The sequence below is a fragment of the Hypanus sabinus genome, unplaced genomic scaffold, assembly GCF_030144855.1.
Source record: "Hypanus sabinus isolate sHypSab1 unplaced genomic scaffold, sHypSab1.hap1 scaffold_166, whole genome shotgun sequence".
In the NCBI taxonomy this organism is placed as follows: domain Eukaryota; kingdom Metazoa; phylum Chordata; class Chondrichthyes; order Myliobatiformes; family Dasyatidae; genus Hypanus; species Hypanus sabinus.
The window spans coordinates 225,362-245,209 of NW_026779742.1; the positions used below are offsets into that span (position 1 = coordinate 225,362).

The 19,848-nt window shown below is 55.0% G+C and overlaps 1 protein-coding gene across 2 annotated transcripts in view; it reads right to left on the bottom strand.

Annotated features, from left to right (window-relative positions):
* LOC132387246 (NACHT, LRR and PYD domains-containing protein 3-like) overlaps positions 1–17,527 on the bottom strand; it is a 42,142-nt gene extending 24,615 nt beyond the window's left edge. Inside the window, exons 1-2 of one of the 2 annotated variants that reach the window (XM_059959607.1) lie at positions 17,341–17,527; positions 6,582–6,857 (exon numbers count right to left, since the gene is read on the bottom strand). The gene's annotated coding sequence lies outside the window, so the exon portion shown is untranslated. Of the gene's footprint in view, positions 1–6,581; positions 6,977–17,340 lie in introns of those variants that run through there. The other variant, XM_059959606.1, reaches the window with a different exon arrangement.
* Positions 17,528–19,848: the final 2,321 nt, after the last annotated feature.

Consider the following 19,848-nt stretch of genomic DNA (forward strand, 5'->3'; position numbering starts at 1 on the left):
GGCGGGGCGGTGAGCTGGTGCGCGCGAGGGCAGTGGGCGGGGCGCTGAGCTGGTGCGCGCGAGGGCAGTGGGCGGGGCGCTGAGCTGGTGCGCGCGAGGGCAGAGGGCGGGGCGCTGAGCTGGTGCGCGCGAGGGCAGTGGGCGGGGCGGTGAGCCGGTGCGCGCGAGGGCAGTGGGCGGGGAGGTGAGCCGGTGCGCGCGAGGGCAGTGGGCGGGGCGGTGAGCTGGTGCGCGCGAGGGCAGTGGGCGGGGCGGTGAGCTGGTGCGCGCGAGGGCAGTGGGCGGGGCGGTGAGCTGGTGCGCGCGAGGGCAGTGGGCGGGGCGGTGAGCTGGTGCGCGCGAGGGCAGTGGGCGGGGCGGTGAGCTGGTGCGCGCGAGGGCAGTGGGCGGGGCGGTGAGCTGGTGCGCGCGAGGGCAGTGGGCGGGGCGGTGAGCTGGAGAGCGCGAGGGCAGTGGGCGGGGCGGTGAGCTGGTGCGCGCGAGGGCAGTGGGCGGGGCGGTGAGCTGGTGCGCGCGAGGGCAGTGGGCGGGGCGCTGAGCTGGTGCGCGCGAGGGCAGAGGGCGGGGCGCTGAGCTGGTGCGCGCGAGGGCAGTGGGCGGGGCGCTGAGCTGGTGCGCGCGAGGGCAGTGGGCGGGGAGGTGAGCCGGTGCGCGCGAGGGCAGTGGGCGGGGCGGTGAGCTGGTGCGCGCGAGGGCAGTGGGCGGGGCGCTGAGCTGGTGCGCGCGAGGGCAGTGGGCGGGGCGCTGAGCTGGTGCGCGCGAGGGCAGTGGGCGGGGCGGTGAGCTGGTGCGCGCGAGGGCAGTGGGCGGGGCGGTGATCTGGAGCGCGCGAGGGCAGTGGGCGGGGCGCTGAGCTGGAGCGCGCGAGGGCAGTGGGCGGGGCGCTGAGCTGGTGCGCGCGAGGGCAGTGGGCGGGGCGGTGAGCTGGTGCGCGCGAGGGCAGTGGGCGGGGCGGTGAGCTGGTGCGCGCGAGGGCAGTGGGCGGGGCCGTGAGCTGGTGCGCGAGGGCAGTGGGCGGGGCGGTGATCTGGTGCGCGAGGGCAGTGGGCGGGGCGCAGAGCTGGTGCGCGCGAGCGCAGTGGGCGGGGCGGTGAGCTGGTGCGCGCGAGGGCAGTGGGCGGGGCGGTGAGCTGGAGCGCGCGAGGGCAGTGGGCGGGGCGGTGAGCTGGAGCGCGCGAGGGCAGTGGGCGGGGCGGTGAGCTGGTGCGCGCGAGGGCAGTGGGCGGGGCGGTGAGCTGGTGCGCGCGAGGGCAGTGGGCGGGGCGGTGAGCTGGAGCGCGCGAGGGCAGTGGGCGGGGCGGTGAGCTGGTGCGCGAGGGCAGTGGGCGGGGCGGTGAGCTGGAGCGCGCGAGGGCAGTGGGCGGGGCGGTGAGCTGGTGCGCGAGGGCAGTGGGCGGGGCGGTGAGCTGGAGCGCGCGAGGGCAGTGGGCGGGGCGGTGAGCTGGTGCGCGCGAGCGCAGTGGGCGGGGAGGAGAGCTGGTGCGCGCGAGGGCAGTGGGCGGGGCGGTGAGCTGGTGCGCGCGAGGGCAGTGGGCGGGGCGCTGAGCTGGTGCGCGAGGGCAGTGGGCGGGGCGGTGAGCTGGAGCGCGCGAGGGCAGTGGGCGGGGCGGTGAGCTGGTGCGCGCTAGGGCAGTGGGCGGGGCGGTGAGCTGGTGCGCGCGAGGGCAGTGGGCGGGGCGGTGAGCTGGTGCGCGCGAGGGCAGTGGGCGGGGCGGTGAGCTGGTGCGCGCGAGGGCAGTGGGCGGGGCGGTGAGCTGGTGCGCGCGAGGGCAGTGGGCGGGGCGGTGGGCCGGTGCGCGCGAGGGCAGTGGGCGGGGCGGTGAGCTGGTGCGCGCGAGGGCAGTGGGCGGGGCGGTGAGCTGGAGAGCGCGAGGGCAGTGGGCGGGGCGGTGAGCTGGTGCGCGCGAGGGCAGTGGGCGGGGCGGTGAGCTGGTGCGCGCGAGGGCAGTGGGCGGGGCGGTGAGCTGGTGCGCGCGAGGGCAGTGGGCGGGGCGGTGAGCTGGTGCGCGCGAGGGCAGTGGGCGGGGCGGTGAGCTGGTGCGCGCGAGGGCAGTGGGCGGGGCGGTGGGCCGGTGCGCGCGAGGGCAGTGGGCGGGGCGGTGAGCTGGTGCGCGCGAGGGCAGTGGGCGGGGCGGTGGGCCGGTGCGCGCGAGGGCAGTGGGCGGGGCTGTGAGCTGGTGCGCGCGAGGGCAGTGGGCGGGGCGGTGAGCTGGAGAGCGCGAGGGCAGTGGGCGGGGCGGTGAGCTGGTGCGCGCGAGGGCAGTGGGCGGGGCGGTGAGCTGGTGCGCGCGAGGGCAGTGGGCGGGGCGGTGAGCTGGTGCGCGCGAGGGCAGTGGGCGGGGCGGTGAGCTGGTGCGCGCGAGGGCAGTGGGCGGGGCGGTGAGCTGGTGCGCGCGAGGGCAGTGGGCGGGGCGGTGAGCTGGTGCGCGCGAGGGCAGTGGGCGGGGCGGTGAGCTGGTGCGCGCGAGGGCAGTGGGCGGGGCGGTGAGCTGGTGCGCGAGGGCAGTGGGCGGGGCGGTGAGCTGGTGCGCGCGAGCGCAGTGGGCGGGGCGGTGAGCTGGTGCGCGCGAGGGCAGTGGGCGGGGCGGTGGGCCGGTGCGCGCGAGGGCAGTGGGCGGGGCGGTGAGCCGGTGCGCGCGAGGGCAGTGGGCGGGGCGGTGGGCCGGTGCGCGCGAGGGCAGTGGGCGGGGCGGTGAGCTGGTGCGCGCGAGGGCAGTGGGCGGGGCGGTGAGCTGGAGAGCGCGAGGGCAGTGGGCGGGGCGGTGAGCTGGTGCGCGCGAGGGCAGTGGGCGGGGCGCTGAGCTGGTGCGCGCGAGGGCAGTGGGCGGGGCGCTGAGCTGGTGCGCGCGAGGGCAGAGGGCGGGGCGCTGAGCTGGTGCGCGCGAGGGCAGTGGGCGGGGCGGTGAGCCGGTGCGCGCGAGGGCAGTGGGCGGGGAGGTGAGCCGGTGCGCGCGAGGGCAGTGGGCGGGGCGGTGAGCTGGTGCGCGCGAGGGCAGTGGGCGGGGCGGTGAGCTGGTGCGCGCGAGGGCAGTGGGCGGGGCGGTGAGCTGGTGCGCGCGAGGGCAGTGGGCGGGGCGGTGAGCTGGTGCGCGCGAGGGCAGTGGGCGGGGCGGTGAGCTGGTGCGCGCGAGGGTAGTGGGCGGGGCGGTGAGCTGGTGCGCGCGAGGGCAGTGGGCGGGGCGGTGAGCTGGTGCGCGCGAGGGCAGTGGGCGGGGCGGTGAGCTGGTGCGCGCGAGGGCAGTGGGCGGGGCGGTGAGCTGGTGCGCGCGAGGGCAGTGGGCGGGGCGGTGAGCTGGTGCGCGCGAGGGCAGTGGGCGGGGCGGTGAGCTGGTGCGCGCGAGGGCAGTGGGCGGGGCGGTGAGCTGGTGCGCGCGAGGGCAGTGGGCGGGGCGGTGAGCTGGTGCGCGAGGGCAGTGGGCGGGGCGGTGAGCTGGTGCGCGCGAGCGCAGTGGGCGGGGCGGTGAGCTGGTGCGCGCGAGGGCAGTGGGCGGGGCGGTGGGCCGGTGCGCGCGAGGGCAGTGGGCGGGGCGGTGAGCTGGTGCGCGCGAGGGCAGTGGGCGGGGCGGTGGGCCGGTGCGCGCGAGGGCAGTGGGCGGGGCGGTGAGCTGGTGCGCGCGAGGGCAGTGGGCGGGGCGGTGAGCTGGAGAGCGCGAGGGCAGTGGGCGGGGCGGTGAGCTGGTGCGCGCGAGGGCAGTGGGCGGGGCGGTGAGCTGGTGCGCGCGAGGGCAGTGGGCGGGGCGCTGAGCTGGTGCGCGCGAGGGCAGAGGGCGGGGCGCTGAGCTGGTGCGCGCGAGGGCAGTGGGCGGGGCGGTGAGCTGGTGCGCGCGAGGGCAGTGGGCGGGGAGGTGAGCCGGTGCGCGCGAGGGCAGTGGGCGGGGCGGTGAGCTGGTGCGCGCGAGGGCAGTGGGCGGGGCGCTGAGCTGGTGCGCGCGAGGGCAGTGGGCGGGGCGGTGAGCTGGTGCGCGCGAGGGCAGTGGGCGGGGCGGTGAGCTGGTGCGCGCGAGGGCAGTGGGCGGGGCGCTGAGCTGGAGCGCGCGAGGGCAGTGGGCGGGGCGCTGAGCTGGAGCGCGCGAGGGCAGTGGGCGGGGCGGTGAGCTGGTGCGCGCGAGGGCAGTGGGCGGGGCGGTGAGCTGGTGCGCGCGAGGGCAGTGGGCGGGGCGGTGAGCTGGTGCGCGCGAGGGCAGTGGGCGGGGCCGTGAGCTGGTGCGCGAGGGCAGTGGGCGGGGCGGTGATCTGGTGCGCGAGGGCAGTGGGCGGGGCGCAGAGCTGGTGCGCGCGAGCGCAGTGGGCGGGGCGGTGAGCTGGTGCGCGCGAGGGCAGTGGGCGGGGCGGTGAGCTGGAGCGCGCGAGGGCAGTGGGCGGGGCGGTGAGCTGGAGCGCGCGAGGGCAGTGGGCGGGGCGGTGAGCTGGTGCGCGCGAGGGCAGTGGGCGGGGCGGTGATCTGGTGCGCGCGAGGGCAGTGGGCGGGGCGGTGAGCTGGAGCGCGCGAGGGCAGTGGGCGGGGCGGTGAGCTGGTGCGCGAGGGCAGTGGGCGGGGCGGTGAGCTGGAGCGCGCGAGGGCAGTGGGCGGGGCGGTGAGCTGGTGCGCGAGGGCAGTGGGCGGGGCGGTGAGCTGGAGCGCGCGAGGGCAGTGGGCGGGGCGGTGAGCTGGTGCGCGCGAGCGCAGTGGGCGGGGAGGAGAGCTGGTGCGCGCGAGGGCAGTGGGCGGGGCGGTGAGCTGGTGCGCGCGAGGGCAGTGGGCGGGGCGGTGAGCTGGTGCGCGCGAGGGCAGTGGGCGGGGCGCTGAGCTGGTGCGCGAGGGCAGTGGGCGGGGCGGTGAGCTGGAGCGCGCGAGGGCAGTGGGCGGGGCGGTGAGCTGGTGCGCGCGAGGGCAGTGGGCGGGGCGGTGAGCTGGTGCGCGCGAGGGCAGTGGGCGGGGCGGTGAGCTGGTGCGCGCGAGGGCAGTGGGCGGGGCGCTGAGCTGGTGCGCGCGAGGGCAGTGGGCGGGGCGGTGAGCTGGTGCGTGCGAGGGCAGTGGGCGGGGCGCTGAGCTGGTGCGCGCGGCAGATGTGGAGGCTGCAGAGTCAGGGATGGGGAACGGGGAGCGCGACCCTCGGTCCCGTACTGTGCTGGCTAGCTCACTGAATGAGTCAGAAGTTCGACACCTTAATACAGCTGGGGCACACGTTTAACACACAAAGCTGAACGCAACTCATTAAATCAAGCAAACCGCTTGTGGTCAGTTCAACTATATAAATAAAATAATATCTCCCTTCACATATTAGTAAGCTCACATTAATTGAATTGTCAGAGTTTTTCCAGTCAACGCAACAAAACCCATAATTGGACCACCCGTCCCCTCGAAACCGCTGTGCAGATAATGAGATCACGGCTGAACTGATCTAATATGTCATTACGTATTCCCCCTTATGGATCCCTGCATCACTTCAAAACCGTCTTTGCTTCCACTGGCCATTGTGGAAAAGAGTTGAAAACACCCTCAATCGACACAGGAACAATAGATGTATTGTTCTGAAATAGGAAATTCCGGAAACGGAACAGGTGCTTGCTGTTTGCATCTCGCACCCTTGCTTTCAAACTGTTGGGCGCTGATGTTAATCTTCACCTGACCGGTGGTAAATGTCACTCGTGCAAACAGAAAACAGTAGGAACACAAAGAGCACCAGCAGCAGAAGTAGCTAAAAAAAACAAATATCTCCTTGTTCGCTGATCCAAAGCACAGATAACTAGTTAGTTGGAAATAAATACGAAAAAGAATATCAGAAGTTGAATTATTCTTTGCTTAATTGCCCAAGAACATTCTAACAATGTGGGTACTGTGGGCCGTTTCTTAGAAATAGCGCCGCCCACCGCCGCACACGGAACTTTCGTAACCATGGCAACACACAGAATGCTGGAAGGAACTCAGCAGGTCAGGCAGCATCTCTGGTTAGGTGTAAACAGACCCTTAATCAGGACTGGAGTGGAAAGGGTAAGGGGGCAGATGATTGACTGATTTGGATGGTGCGGCTTGTTGTCCTGTGAGACTCGGTGCTCAGGGTCTGTGTGTAAGCGGCTGCCTGTCTGTGCACGTTCCTCAGAACAGGGAGCGGCCGTTCCGCTGAAATCCAATCCAACCGGTTCGACAAGACACTGTGGTTCAGATGTGAAGGCAGTTTAATATTGTATTTAACCCTTTCTGCTCCAGGGAAGAGCGGTGGAACCAATGGCGCGATGTAAAGAACACGACCTGGGGCCTCCAAGGTGACTGGACTGTTTCTCCACAGATGCTGCCTGGCCTCAGGATTCCTCCAGCCTTGTGTGTGTGTTGCTCTGATTTCCAGCATCTGCTGATTTCTCTTGTTCGAGAGAGATCGGTGACGGGTCGCTGTCCCGGGGGATATTTCATATGTTTCTACCAGGGTGAAAGATTCCTTCTGCTCGCACTCAGCCGTACCCAGCTCGCGTCTCTTCATCCATCTGGACAATGGACTCGTTAGCACGAACACGTCAGGTCTCCCTTCTCCCACTAAATTCACTCCCGATCCCGAACAGAGCCTCGCCTCGCTGAATAGCTGTGCAGAATCAGAGACAACACTTACCTCTGATATCGTAACCGGTTGGTGATCAGTGTGGTCCCGGGAAAACAGTCCGATATCCGGGTGTGACGTCAATGGGCCTGGATCCGGTTTGTTCTCCCTGTCCGGAGAGTTGAGTCGATGCTGCTGCTCCCGAGGCCGCTCGGCTGTGAACAGATGGACGGGGCCGGGTGAGCCGGGGTAGAGCGGGACTGTCGCGGTCCGGGTCACACTAACTCTCAGCGGCTCAGGACGGGTCTGACTGCGGGAGGAGGCGGGAGTGGGATCAATGAGGCAACCCTAAAGAGGGAAACAAACAGGCTGCGTTAAACTTTCTGTCGGATTTCCGCGTAGATCGCTCCTTTTTCCTTTCATCGTAACCAGTGGGGCGGAGTTACTCTGTTTAACACAGCCAGTCCCAGGCTAAAAATTTGATCCAGCCCGGGTTCTGGGAAGGTTTGAGTTTCCGCCCCCTGTGTGTAAACAGGACTGCCCGGTGCAGGTAGTTTCAGCTCCAAAGTCACTCACATATTCAGGCGCGTGGAGCCGCCTTTCCGTTGAAATTAATCCAAACACCTCCGACCATATATATTCACACTCAACGGTAACAAATCTGGTCAAAGATTTCCTCAGCGCCTCTCGATTCAGGGTAATTGATGAACTCTAACAGTAGAGATTATTGCAGTTCCATCCGGACAACTATTTTTACAAGAAACCCCCTCGCCCACAGTTAACAGCGTGTCTCTTTTCACAAGCAATGTTTGTTGGTTCACACCCCGCCGTTAATACTTGTGGAATTGGTTTCCGGCAAATCAGAGGTTTTCCCGGGAAAGGTCTTAAAAAAAAAATCGCTGAAGAATATTTTCTAGTCAACTGCAGACGGTTCGAGTTTGAGATATATATAAGGTGCTGGAAACTCGCGGCAACCAGGGCAACAACTGTAACTGCTAATGTTGCGCGTTCTTCGGGACCCTGGGTAAATCATGTCAGAGATCATCTCGCTCTTCCCTGCAGCAGAAAGGGTTAAGTACGATATTGAAGTGACTTTCCTTGCGCCTGCCTGAGGGCGTTTTTTTTTCAGACCCGGTTGCATTTGATTTCTGGAGGGGGGCCGCTCCCTGTTCTGAGGAATGTGCGTGAACAGGCAGCAGCTCACACACAGGCCCTGAGCACTGAGTTTCACAGAACAACAACCCGAACCTTCAAATCAATCCATAATCTGTCCTCTTCCCCCTCCGTTTCCAATTTCACTGATGGGTGTCTGCTTGAAGCATCGACATGACCCAGTTCCATAGATGCTGATCACTACATCCCCAGTCTTGGCGTTATCCGTAAATCTGCTGGTCCAGTTGACCACATTATCATCCAGATTGTTGGTTTTGATGACAAAGAACAGCCGAGCCGGAGCTGATCCCTGCAGCACTCCGTTGTTCACAGGCCCCCAGTCAGAAAGGCGACCATCTACAACCACATTGCAGCTTCTCCCACCAAACCACTGTCTAGTTCAATTTACCGCCTTATTTTGAGTGTCCAGCAACCGAAACTTTTTGACTAAGCTCCCAAGTGGAACCTTTGCAAATGCCTTTGCTAAAGCCCACGTAGGTAACATCCACTGTCTTGTCTTTTATAAGAACGCTGAGGCCCGACCTACCAGGCTCAACGCCATGCTGACCATCCCGAATCAGCCAAAGTCTACCCAAATAATCACAGATCTGGTCCCTTAAAATAGCTTTCAACAACTTTCCCACTACTTAATCAGGATTCCCGGCCTCGAATTTTCTGGCTTATATTTGGAGGTTTTCTGAAGCAGTGGAACCAGTCCTCCGCGCCCTCACATGTCGCAATGGATGATTTAAAGATCTCTGCTCGGGCACTGCAATTTCTGCACTTGCCTCCAGACCATGCAGGGGAGGACCTGGACAGGTCCTGGAGATTAATCGTCCCTAATGTGCTTTAAGACAGCAAATAATTCCTCCTCTCTAATCTGTATGGGGTCCATCTATTACATCAAGTCCGTTTACAATATGGGCGTTCCAGTGCATATGCGAAAAGTTAAATTCACCTAACACCACAAAGTATGTTTCTACAACAGACTGCAATCTCGCAGGGAATCTGCTCCAATAAATCCCACAGACTGTTGGGTTGCCTGTAATATCGCCCCATTAATTTGGTCGTGTCTTTCTTATTCCTCAGTTCTGCCCAGAGGAGTTCTTTAGTCCTTCCTGACTGTGCACTGCCGGGACATTTTCATGCCACCCCTCCCGCATTTAATTCCACATGCACTGTCGCATTTAAAACAATGGAAACCCAGAGCAGCCATTCCTGCCACTCCTGCAACCAAGCCTCACGAATGGCTACAATGTCACCACTCCACGTGTTGATCCATGCCCTGAGCCCATCTGCCTTTCCTTCAATGCTTCTGGCACTGAAATGTACGCAGCTCGGAACATCAGTCGTACCGTGGTAAACCTGTGATTCCTGACTTTGTCTGTGATCCTAACAACATCTGTTTGAGAAACCTGGATAAATACATGGTTGGTAGGGGATGGAGAGCAGGTCAATGGGCTTGGCATGGAGTTTGACAGGGAGACCGGGAACCCTGCACAGCAAAACGCCCGGTGTTGGATATGATGATTGTGATCATGCACGGTAAAGCTCCGGGATTGGGATATGGTGATTGATAATGGCGCTTAACGAGATAGAGAGACTGGGAATTGTGTCTGGTAATAGTCCGCATGTGGGCTACGGAGATTGGGAACCGTGCATGGTAAAACACCTGCTCGGGGATGGAGACGGGGAACAGTGTGCGCAAAACTCCCCAGGTGGAATCGCGAGACAGGGAACCGTAACCTCACTGTGGGTTTGTTCAGTGAATTAGAAACATAGAAAATATGTGCAGGAGTCGGCCGTTCGGTCCTTCGAGCAGCACCGCCATTCAGTATGATCATGGCTGAACATCCAACTCAGGACCCTGTACCTGCTTTCTCTCCGTACCACGATCCCTTTAGCCACAAGGGCCATATCTAACCTCCTCTTAAATATAGCCAATGAACCGGCCTCAACTGTTTCCTGTGGCAGAGAATTCCACAGATTTACCACTCTCTGTGTGAAGAAGTTTTTCCTCATCTCGGTCCTAAAAGGCTTCCTCTTCATCCATAAACTTTGAAAACTCGTTCTGGATTTCCCCAACATCGGAAACTATCATCCTGCAACTAGCCTGTCCAATCCCTTTAGAATTTTATACGTTTCAATAATATCCCCACTCAATCTTCTAAATTCCTGTGAGTATAAGCCAACTCGATCCAGTCTTTCTTCATATGAAAGTCCTGCCATCCCAGGAATCAATCTGCAGAACCTTCTCTGTTCTCCCTCGATGGTAAGAATGGCTTTCCTCAGATTAGGGGACAAAAACTGCACGCAATACTCTAGGTGCAGTCTCCCCAAGGCCTTGTACAACTGCAGTTGAACAACCCTGATCCTGTACTCAAATCCTTTTGCTATGAATGCCAACATGCCATTTGCCTTTTTCACCGCCTGCTGTACCGGCATGCCCACTTTCAATGACTGGTGTACAATGACACCCAGGTCTCGTTGCACCTCCCATTTTCCTAATCAGCCACCGTTCAGATAATAATCTGTTTTCCTGTTCTTGCAACCAAAGTGGATAACCTCACATTTACCAACATTAAATTGCATCTGCCATGAACTTGCCCACTCACCTAACCAATTCAAGTCACCCTGCATCCTCTTAGCCTCCTCCTCACAGCTAAGACCGCCGTCCAGCTTCTTGTCATCCGCAAATTTGGAGATGCTGCATTTAATTCCCTCATCTAAATCATTAAGATATATATTGTAAACAACTGGGGTCCCAGCACTGAGCCTTGCGGTACCCCACTAGTCACTGCCTGCCATTCTGAAAAGGTCCCGTTTACTCCCACACTTTGCCTCCTGTCTGCCAACCAATTCTCTATGCACATCAATAGCATACCCCCTAAACGTGTGCTTTAAGTTTGCACACTAATCTCCTGTGTGGGACCTTGTCAAAAGCCTTTTGAAAATCTAAATATACCACATCCACTTGCTCTCCCCTATCCACACCACTAGATACATCTTCAAACAATTCTAAAATATTGGTCAGACATGGTTTTCGTTTCATAAATCCATGTTGACTTTGTCCAATGATTTCACCTCATTCCAAATGTGCAGTTATCACATCTTTGATAACCGACTCTCGCATTTTCCCCACCACCGATGTCAGACTATCAGGTCTATAATTCCCCGGTTTCTCCCTCCCTCCTTTTCTAAAAATGTGGGGTTATATTAGATACCCTCCAATCCTCAGGATCTAATCCAGAATCTAAGGTGCTATAAAAATTATCACTAATGCATCCACTATTTCTTGGATTACTTCCTTAAGCACTCTGGGATGCAGACCCTCTTGCCCTGGGGATTTATCAGCTTTTAATCCCTTCAATTCACCTAACACCACTTCCCCACTAACATGTATTTCCCTCAGTTCTTCCATCTCACTAGATCCTCGGTCCATTACTATTTCCGGAGGATTATTTATGCCCTCCTTAGTGAAGGCAGAACCAAAGTAGTTAATTGGTCTGCCATGTCTTTGTTCCCTATGATCAATTCACCTGTTTCTGATTGTAAAGGACCTACATTTGTCTTGACTAATCTTTTTATTTTCACATATCTGTAAAAACTTTTACAGTCAGATTTTATTTTCCCTGCCAGCTTTTACTCATAATCTTTTTTCGCTTTCCTAATTAAGTCCTAATTCCTAATTTGGTCTCTGAATTTCTGCCAGTCCTCAGGTGTGCCGCTTTATTTTGCTAATTTATATGTTTCTTCTTTGGACTTGATACTATTCCTAATTTCCCTTGTCAGCCACGGGTGCACAACCTTCCCTGGTTTACTCTTTTGCCAAACTGGGATGAACAATGCGATCATTCATTCATGCGATCTTCAAATGCTTGCCATTACCTATCCACCGTCAATCCTTTAAGTATGGTTTGCCAGTCTATCTTAGCTAATTCGGGGCTCGTACCTTCAAATTTACCCTTCTTTAAGTTCAGAACCTTTGTTTCTGAATTAACTATGTCACTCTCCATCTTAATGAAGAATTCCATCATATTATGGTCACTCTTACCCAAGGGGCCTCGCACAACAAGATTGCTAACTAACCCTTCGTCATTGCTCAATACCCAATCCAGAATGGCCTGCTCTCTAGTTGCTTCCTCGACATGTTGGTTCAGAAAATCATCCCGCATACATTCCAAGAAATCCTCTTCCTCAGCACCCTTGCCAATTTGGCTCTCCCCATCTATATGTAGATTGAAGTCACCCATTATAACTAGTGTTCCTTTATTGCACGTATTTCTAATTTCCTGTTTAATGCCATCCCCAACCTCACTACTACTATTAGGTGGCCTGTACACAATTCCCACCAGCGTTTTCTGTCCCTTGGTGTTATGCAGCTCTACCCATATCGATTCCACATCCAGCATGCTAATGTCCTTCCTTTCTATTGTGTTAATCTCCTCTCTATCCAGCAATGCTACCCCACCTCCTTTTCTTTCCTGTCTATCCCTCTTGAATATTGAATATCCCTGGATGTTGAGCTCCCATCCTTGGTCACCCTGCAGCCATGTCTCTATGATCCCAACTATATCATATTACTTAATAACTATCTGCATACTCAATTCATCCAACTTGTTACGAATGCTCCTCGCATTGACACACAAAGCCTTCAGACTTGTTTTTGCAACACTCGTAGCCCTTATACAATTATGTTGAAAAGTGGCTCGTTTTGCTTTTTGCCGTGCATTTGCCTGCCTGCCACTTTTACTTTTCACCTTACTATTTTTTGCTGCTACCCTCATTTTACACCCCTCTCTGCACCCGTCTCTGTCTCTCTGCACTTGTTCCCATCCCCCTGCCACATTAGTTGAAATCTCTTGAACAGCAGTAACAAACGATCCCCCTAGGACTTTGGTTCCAGTCTTGCCCAGGTGCAGACCGTCCTGTTTGTAACGGCCCCACCTACCCAAGAACTGGTTCCCATGCCCCAGAAATTTGAATCACTCCCTATTGCACCATTTTTCATGCCACGCATTCATCTCAAATATCCTCCTATTTCTACTCTGACTAGCACATGGCACTGGTAGTAAACCAGAGATTATTACCTTTGTGGTCCTACATTTTAGTTTATCTTCTAACTCCCTAAATTCACCTTGTAGGACCTCATCCTTTTTTTTTACCTGTATCGTTGGTACCTATGTGCACCACGACCACTGGCGGTTCAGCCTCCCATTCCATAATGTCCTACAGCCGCTCAGAGACGTACTTGACCCCTGCACCAGGGAGGCAACATAACATCCTGGAGTCTCGTTTGCGGCCGCAGAAACGCTTATCTGTTCCGATTACAATCGAATCCTATCGCTATAGCTTTCCCACTCCTTTTCCTTCCCTCCTGTGCCGCAGAGCCAACTATGGTGCAATGAACTCGGCTGCTGCTGCCTTCCCCGATGAGACATTACCCCAACAGCATACAAAACAGTATATCTGCTTAGGAGGGAGATGACCTCAGGGGTCTCCTGCACTACCTGCAAACTGCTACGCTGTCTAGTGGCCACCCCTTCCCTTTCTGCCTGTGTGGCCTTTACCTGCGGTGTGGCCAACTCACTGAACGTGCTATTCACGACTTTCTCAGCATCACGGAATCAACAGTATGAATCCAATCGCAGCTCCAGACGCTCAATACGGTCTGCCAGAAGCTGCAGTTGGACACACTTCCTGCACACATAGTCGTCAGGGACACTGGAAGTATCCCGGATTTCCCACATGCTGCAGGATGAACAAACCACGGGGCCAATCTCAGCTGCCATGACCTACCCAATACTTGCCTCACTTTTGACAAGAACTTACCCGGCCTTACCTCACTTGGAGAGAAGCTCGTCCTCCACCTCTTTTCGTCAAAGCCTCTCCAGTCACAGACTCAAATCCCCACACCTTCACTGGCCCACTCACTCATTGGCCGCTTTCCACACTGTGACAGACTTGTGATAGACTTGTGATAGACCATGAATCAATAGTTTGTCTAATAATTTTGACCACACTCAGTGCCTCTCTCACTCATCCATGTCTCTTTCACACTGGTCTCTTCTCTATTCCTCTCCCTCTCCCCTCCCAACTCACCAGCATTCACCCTCACCACTGCTTGATCGCCACTCGCTCGTACTCACCCTGCTCTCTGCTCACACCTTCATTCCTGCCCCCGAATCCCTCCCTCACCCCTCTTTCATTGACGGCATTCTCACACCCATTTTTCTTCGCCGCCCATCTCAGTCACCCTTCATCCTCACTGCATAGTCCACACAGCCATCTTACTCATCCCTCTCTCCTCGCTTCCACTATCACTCAGCCCTTCATGCTCACTACCCTGTCCGTCACCCTTCCCACCACACCCCCACGTACTCAACACTCATCCCTCAACTCCTTCTCTCACCCCACGATCCTCAGCCCATCTCCCTAACTCACACACCCGTCTCTCCATCTTTACTCCTATCCCTCACACTTTCCCTTGAGCTCACACATCCCCTTACTCCTTCCTTCGACTCCTCTTCTCTCCAATTTCCTTCAATCTCCACACCTCTCCACCCTTCTCACACAACCATTCACCAACCGTCCACTCCATTTCTCTCCCCCCATCTCTTCCCCTCCAGCTCTCTCTATCTCTCTCTCCCTCTCCCTCCCCTTTTCTCTTTAACCCTCCCCCCTCTGGGTTTCTCTCTCCCTGCAGTCTCCCCTTACACTCACTTTGATTTTCAGCTTCCTGTTGATCCTGTTCACACCTCACTCTGCTCCGGCCCCTCACCCTCACCTCGGCAGCACTGAAACGATTCGATGAATCTGTAACTGGGAACGCGCAGGTTCCAGCTCCGATGTGATGTCCTTCACATTAAGGGAAGTCGGGGTTGGGAGAGCCATGGACTGATTTATTTAAAAGGTCTTTGTAGATTATTTTAAGCCAACTGCAGATGATGCGAGTCTGAGGTAAACACAAGATGCTGCATAGCTGCAGCAAACAGGGCAGCAACTGTAAATGGTAACGTCACGGGTTCGAGATACTAGGTAATGTTCTTTAAATCATGTTAAATTTCTAACTCTCTACCTGCAGCTGCAATGGTTAAATACAATATTAAAGAGACCTTGCTCACACTCGAGGGAGAGCAATTGTTAAACTGATTAGATTTGATTTCAGCAAAGAACCCTTCCCTGTTCTGAGGAATGTGCCCGGACCAGCAGAGCCGGATCCCAGACCTTGAGCTCAGAACAACAACCCGCATCGTCCAAATCAAGGTTCTGGCCTCTTCCCCATCCCTTTCCAATTCTACAGAGGGAACTTGGCCCGAAACATCAAATTATTATTCAGCTTCATAGATGCTACTTGACCTGCTGAGTTCCTCCGGTATCTTGAGTGTGTTCCATGGGTACAAAAGATCGGCGTGAGGGAGCGTGTGGTGCAGAGGGACGGACAGTGTGAAACGACTTCAAGCATATCTGCACCGTTGGAATATTCTTAGGGAATTAGTTGTGAATAATTAAACTTTTGATATTTATTCTGGGCCATCATTTAATCAGACTGTTGTCTGCATTATGGATCGAAGATCAAGGAATCAAAGAGTCATAGAACAGTACTGCACAGAAACAGCGCTTCGGCCGAGGAATTTAAACCGCCTAATCTCACCGGTCTGAGTGTGGGCCACAGTCCACCATACCCCTACCCACCAAACGATCGCTGAAACAGCGACATCGTGTGCGCATGCACTATCTTTGCTGGCCGCTCCTTCCATAACCATCTGAGCGAAGAAGTTTCCGCTCATGATCCTCTTAAACTTTTCATCTTTCACCCTTCACCCATGACCTCCGGTTGCGTCCCAGTGGAAAAAGTTTGCTTGGACTTACCCTACCCATATGCCTCATAGTTTCAATAATATCCTCTCAATCTGTCCTTTAACTCAGGACACCCAGACCCGGCAACATCCAAATAACTACAGTGTGATGTAGATTGTTGCTTTCGATGATGAAGAACAACCGAGCCGGCACTGATCTCTGGAGCTTCTCACTAGTTACAGGGCTCCAGTCAGAGAGATAACCAGATGCTGCTACTCTCTGGTTTCTCCCACCAAGACAATCTATCACCCAGTTTGTTTAATGCCGCGTGATTGGACAGTCTTGAGAGTCCTTCCATGCGAGACCTCGGCAAATCCCTTCTAAATTCGATGAAGACTGTCTCCACTGCCTTGACTTCATCAACCTTTGTGGTAGCACCGTCAAAAATATCTATAAGATTGCAGAGGCAAGACCAAGCATTTACGACGCCATGCTGTCTATCCATAATCAGTCAATGTCTATCAAGTAATTCATATATCCTATCCTTTAGAATAGCTCCCAATATCTTTCCCACTACTGATCACATCCCTTTAACATTCTCACAGAGTTTTAGACCTTTTCTGAAACGGATGATCTTCTCTAATCCACATAGGATCCAGGACCTCAAGTCATATACACACTCTGTATCCTTGTCCCGAGTAAATTCAGATGCAGGAAATCCACTTCTTCCATCTCCTCATCTCCCCATACTCCTTTGGTTGCATGTGTGGTTTACTGTTCTGATCCTTCAGAGGACCAATGTTATCCCTTGCAATCCTATTGTTTTGATCTGAATAATCAGTTAGAACCGGCCTTCACCCAAAGCGTTCATTTAGCACACTTGATTTCTTTCTGAGTGTTGCCTTGCATTTCGTACACTCAATCATTACCTATCTGCCTAAAACTACTCTGGTGCGTATGGTAAAATCTGTGGTACTGTATGGGTATGTTAAAAATACTGTGGTAACATCATCCTTTTATAGCGTAACCAGAGACACAACATCTCTCTCTCAAAAAAAGTTTCTTCAAACCACTTACCTTTTATTCTGATAGGCACATATACACTTCATACTCTCAAAATTTCACCTTTGACTGTCTCCCGCTTATTAGAACGCCTTCGCCGGAAAAAGGCCTGTCCTTTCCACAGGGTCATTTCTGATGCCATCAACATTTTCCTTTCCAAATTCTAATCTCAACCCACGCAGATACACCTTTCCATATTTGCTTTGAATCTGGTGGCATTGCGATCACGAGATGCATAGAGTACCCCTGCACTCCCCTCTCTTCTTGCCGCCCACCTCACTCATTTCTCTCTCCTATGCTTCCCAGTCACTCACCATTCTTGATCACTGCTTTTCTCTCTCACCCCTCCCACGCTCCCGCCTCGTCCACAACCCTTCCTCTCCCTCACCCGACCCTCCTCTTACCCCTCTCCAACTTCCACCTACTCATCCTGCCTCTCCTCCGCCTGTTCACTCCATCAAACCGCACTCTCCTCCTTTCCATCAGCCTCTCCCTCCCCCTTACACTCAAGGTTACAGGAAAAATTTAAAAATTACTGTCAACAGCAACTGACAACATAGCCAAGTTAATGTTGCAGTAAGGAATGCCACGGACTAATTATTTGAAGGAATCTTGAAAAAACTTGAAGAATACTTGCAGATGATGCGAGTCGGAGGGGAACGTAAAATGCTGGAAACTCGCAGCAAACACTCGCAACACGGTAACGGGTGACGTTGCGGGTTCGAGACCCCAGGTTCTTAAGACAAATTAATGTTTCTATCGGCCTTCCCTGCAGCAGAAATTATTAAATACATTATAAAAGTGAATGATTTCACACCTGAATGACAGTGAATTGCAGAACCGGTTGGATTTGGTTTCAGCAGAAAGGCCGCTCCCTGTTCCGAGGAATGTGCGGGTCCAGCGGATGAAAACACACAGACCCTGATCTGCAAGAAGTGGCAGCTTGAAAAGACCAGAACATATACTAGTTCTGAGAATAGTATTGGTGAATATTAGCTGTGAAAAATTATATTTCTGATAATTATTTCTGATCTTTGTTTAATCAACCCGTTTTCGCTGTTTAGATTCAGAGATCAAGGAGACATAGGAACGTAGACGGGACTTGAGAAACTGAGTTACAGAGAAAGGAGGAATAGGTTAGAACTTTATTCCCTGGAGCGTAGGAGAAAGAAGGGTGATTTGATACAGGTGTATAAAATTATGATGGGTGTAGATAAAGTGAATTCAACCATGCTTTTTCCACTGAGGACAGGGAAGAAAAAATACAGAGAACATGAGTTAAGGGTGAAGGGACAAAAGTTTAAAGGGAACGTGGTGAGGGGCTTCTTCACGCAGAAAGTGGTGGACGTGTGGAATGAGCTGCCAGATGAAGTGGTGAATGCGGGCTCACGTTCGACATTTAACGAAAACTTGGACAGGTATATGGATTAGAGGGGTTTGGAGGGATATGGCCCAGGGAGAGATCAGTGGTACTAGGCAACAAAATGATTTGGCACAGCCAAGAAGGGCCAAAAGGCCTGTTTCTGTGCTGTAATGTCATGTGGTTCAAGAAACAGCTCTTTCGGCTCAGCCACTTAAACTGCTTCATTCTTTGCAGCTGTAACGGGCCAAAGCCCTCCGTTTCACTTTAATCCAAACTATCTCTTAAAGTTGAAATCGAAATCGCATGTGACATGTGTAGCTGGCAGCTCGTTCCACACTCTCCCGACCCGCCTAGTGAAGATGTTTTCTCTCATTCTGTCCTTAACCTTTTCATCTTCAACCCTTAACCCATGACCTCTTGATTGTAGCTCCAGACGTCCTCAGTGGAGACCGACTGCTTGCATTTTGCTATCAACACCCCTCATTTTGACTACATCTGTGAAATCTTCTGCATCCAAAGGAATACAATTCGAATCTATTCAAGAAATGCTGAAATACAATATTAAAGTGGTTTTGTTCAGAGTCGAATGAGAGTGAATCGTCGAACAGGCTGGATTTGGTTTCGGCAGAAATGCCGCTCCCCGATCTGAAGAATGCGCAGGGCCAGACAGCTACTGACACACATACCTAAGCCCCGATTCTCACAGAAAAACAACCCGCATGCTCCAAGTCAATCCATCATCTGGCCTCTTCCCAGATCGGCGAGGGGGAGCGGTTGGAGCAGTGGGCGGGGCAGTTTGTAACAACCTCAAAACATACCCGAGAATATCCGCCAATTTTCGTTTTGAATTTAGCTCGAATAATTCAACTTCTGATATTTACTCTGTCCTTTGTGTGATCAACCTCTGGTCTGTTGTGAATCAGCGACCAAGGAATCAACGAGCCAGAGTTAAAGTGTCTGAGAAATGTACAGCACAGAATTAGGCCCTTCGACTGAGCTCTTTAAACTGCCCACTCCCATCGACCTGTACCGGGACCATACCGACCATACCCCCGCCTTCTAAACTATCTCTTAAACGTCGAGATCGAGCTCGCATAAACCACTCGTTCTGGAAGCTCATTCCATACTCTCATCACCCTCTGAGTGAAAAAAGTTTCACATTGTCCGACATTATGTCTGCACCTTAGACCTTAACCGAACACGCCTGGTTGTAGTCCAACCCAATATTAGCGGACCAGACCTGTCTGTTACGCATATTTACTTTGAGTCTAATGGCATTCGGATCACTGACTGGAAGGTGTTCCCCTACGCAAACGTCTCTCATCGGATCTCTCTCGTTTCCTAAAAACAGATCAGGTTTTGCACAATCTCATGTTTGTGACTTCCAGGTACTGATGTACTAAACTAACCGGAACACATTCGACACACTCTACTGTCGCCAGTCCTATTACAGTGTGGGATTCCCAGTCAAAATCTGGAAAGTTAAAATCAACTTTCATCACCTTTTGTTTCTTTCAGCAGTTTGGGAATTCCACTAATCCAGTCCTCGAAAACCTTCGGACAGGGAACACCTCACTAGGCGAGTTCTCCAGTGATCTGGCCGTCCGGTTCGCAGTCCCCCGGTTATTAAAATTACACCCACCCCCCATAACTTGTGTGCAGCACTAACATACCTTGTCTCTGGGACATTAGTCTCCTTTCAGTTCAGATATAAGCCGTCTTTTCTGTACCAGTCCCACCGTCACTGAACCTATTCCAAGATATAACAAATGACTCCTCTGTATAATCCTCTATTTTACTTCCATTCATGTGTCGCCTAAACTCCCGTAATCCTTCAGCCAAGTACACCAGCTCTGGCAGCATGTGCGAAGCCCGGAGCATTCTCTGTGTAAGCAAAAGGAAAAGAAAAGCCTTACATGGGATATCCCCTCTACAATTTCCTCCAGTTACCTTAATGTTATA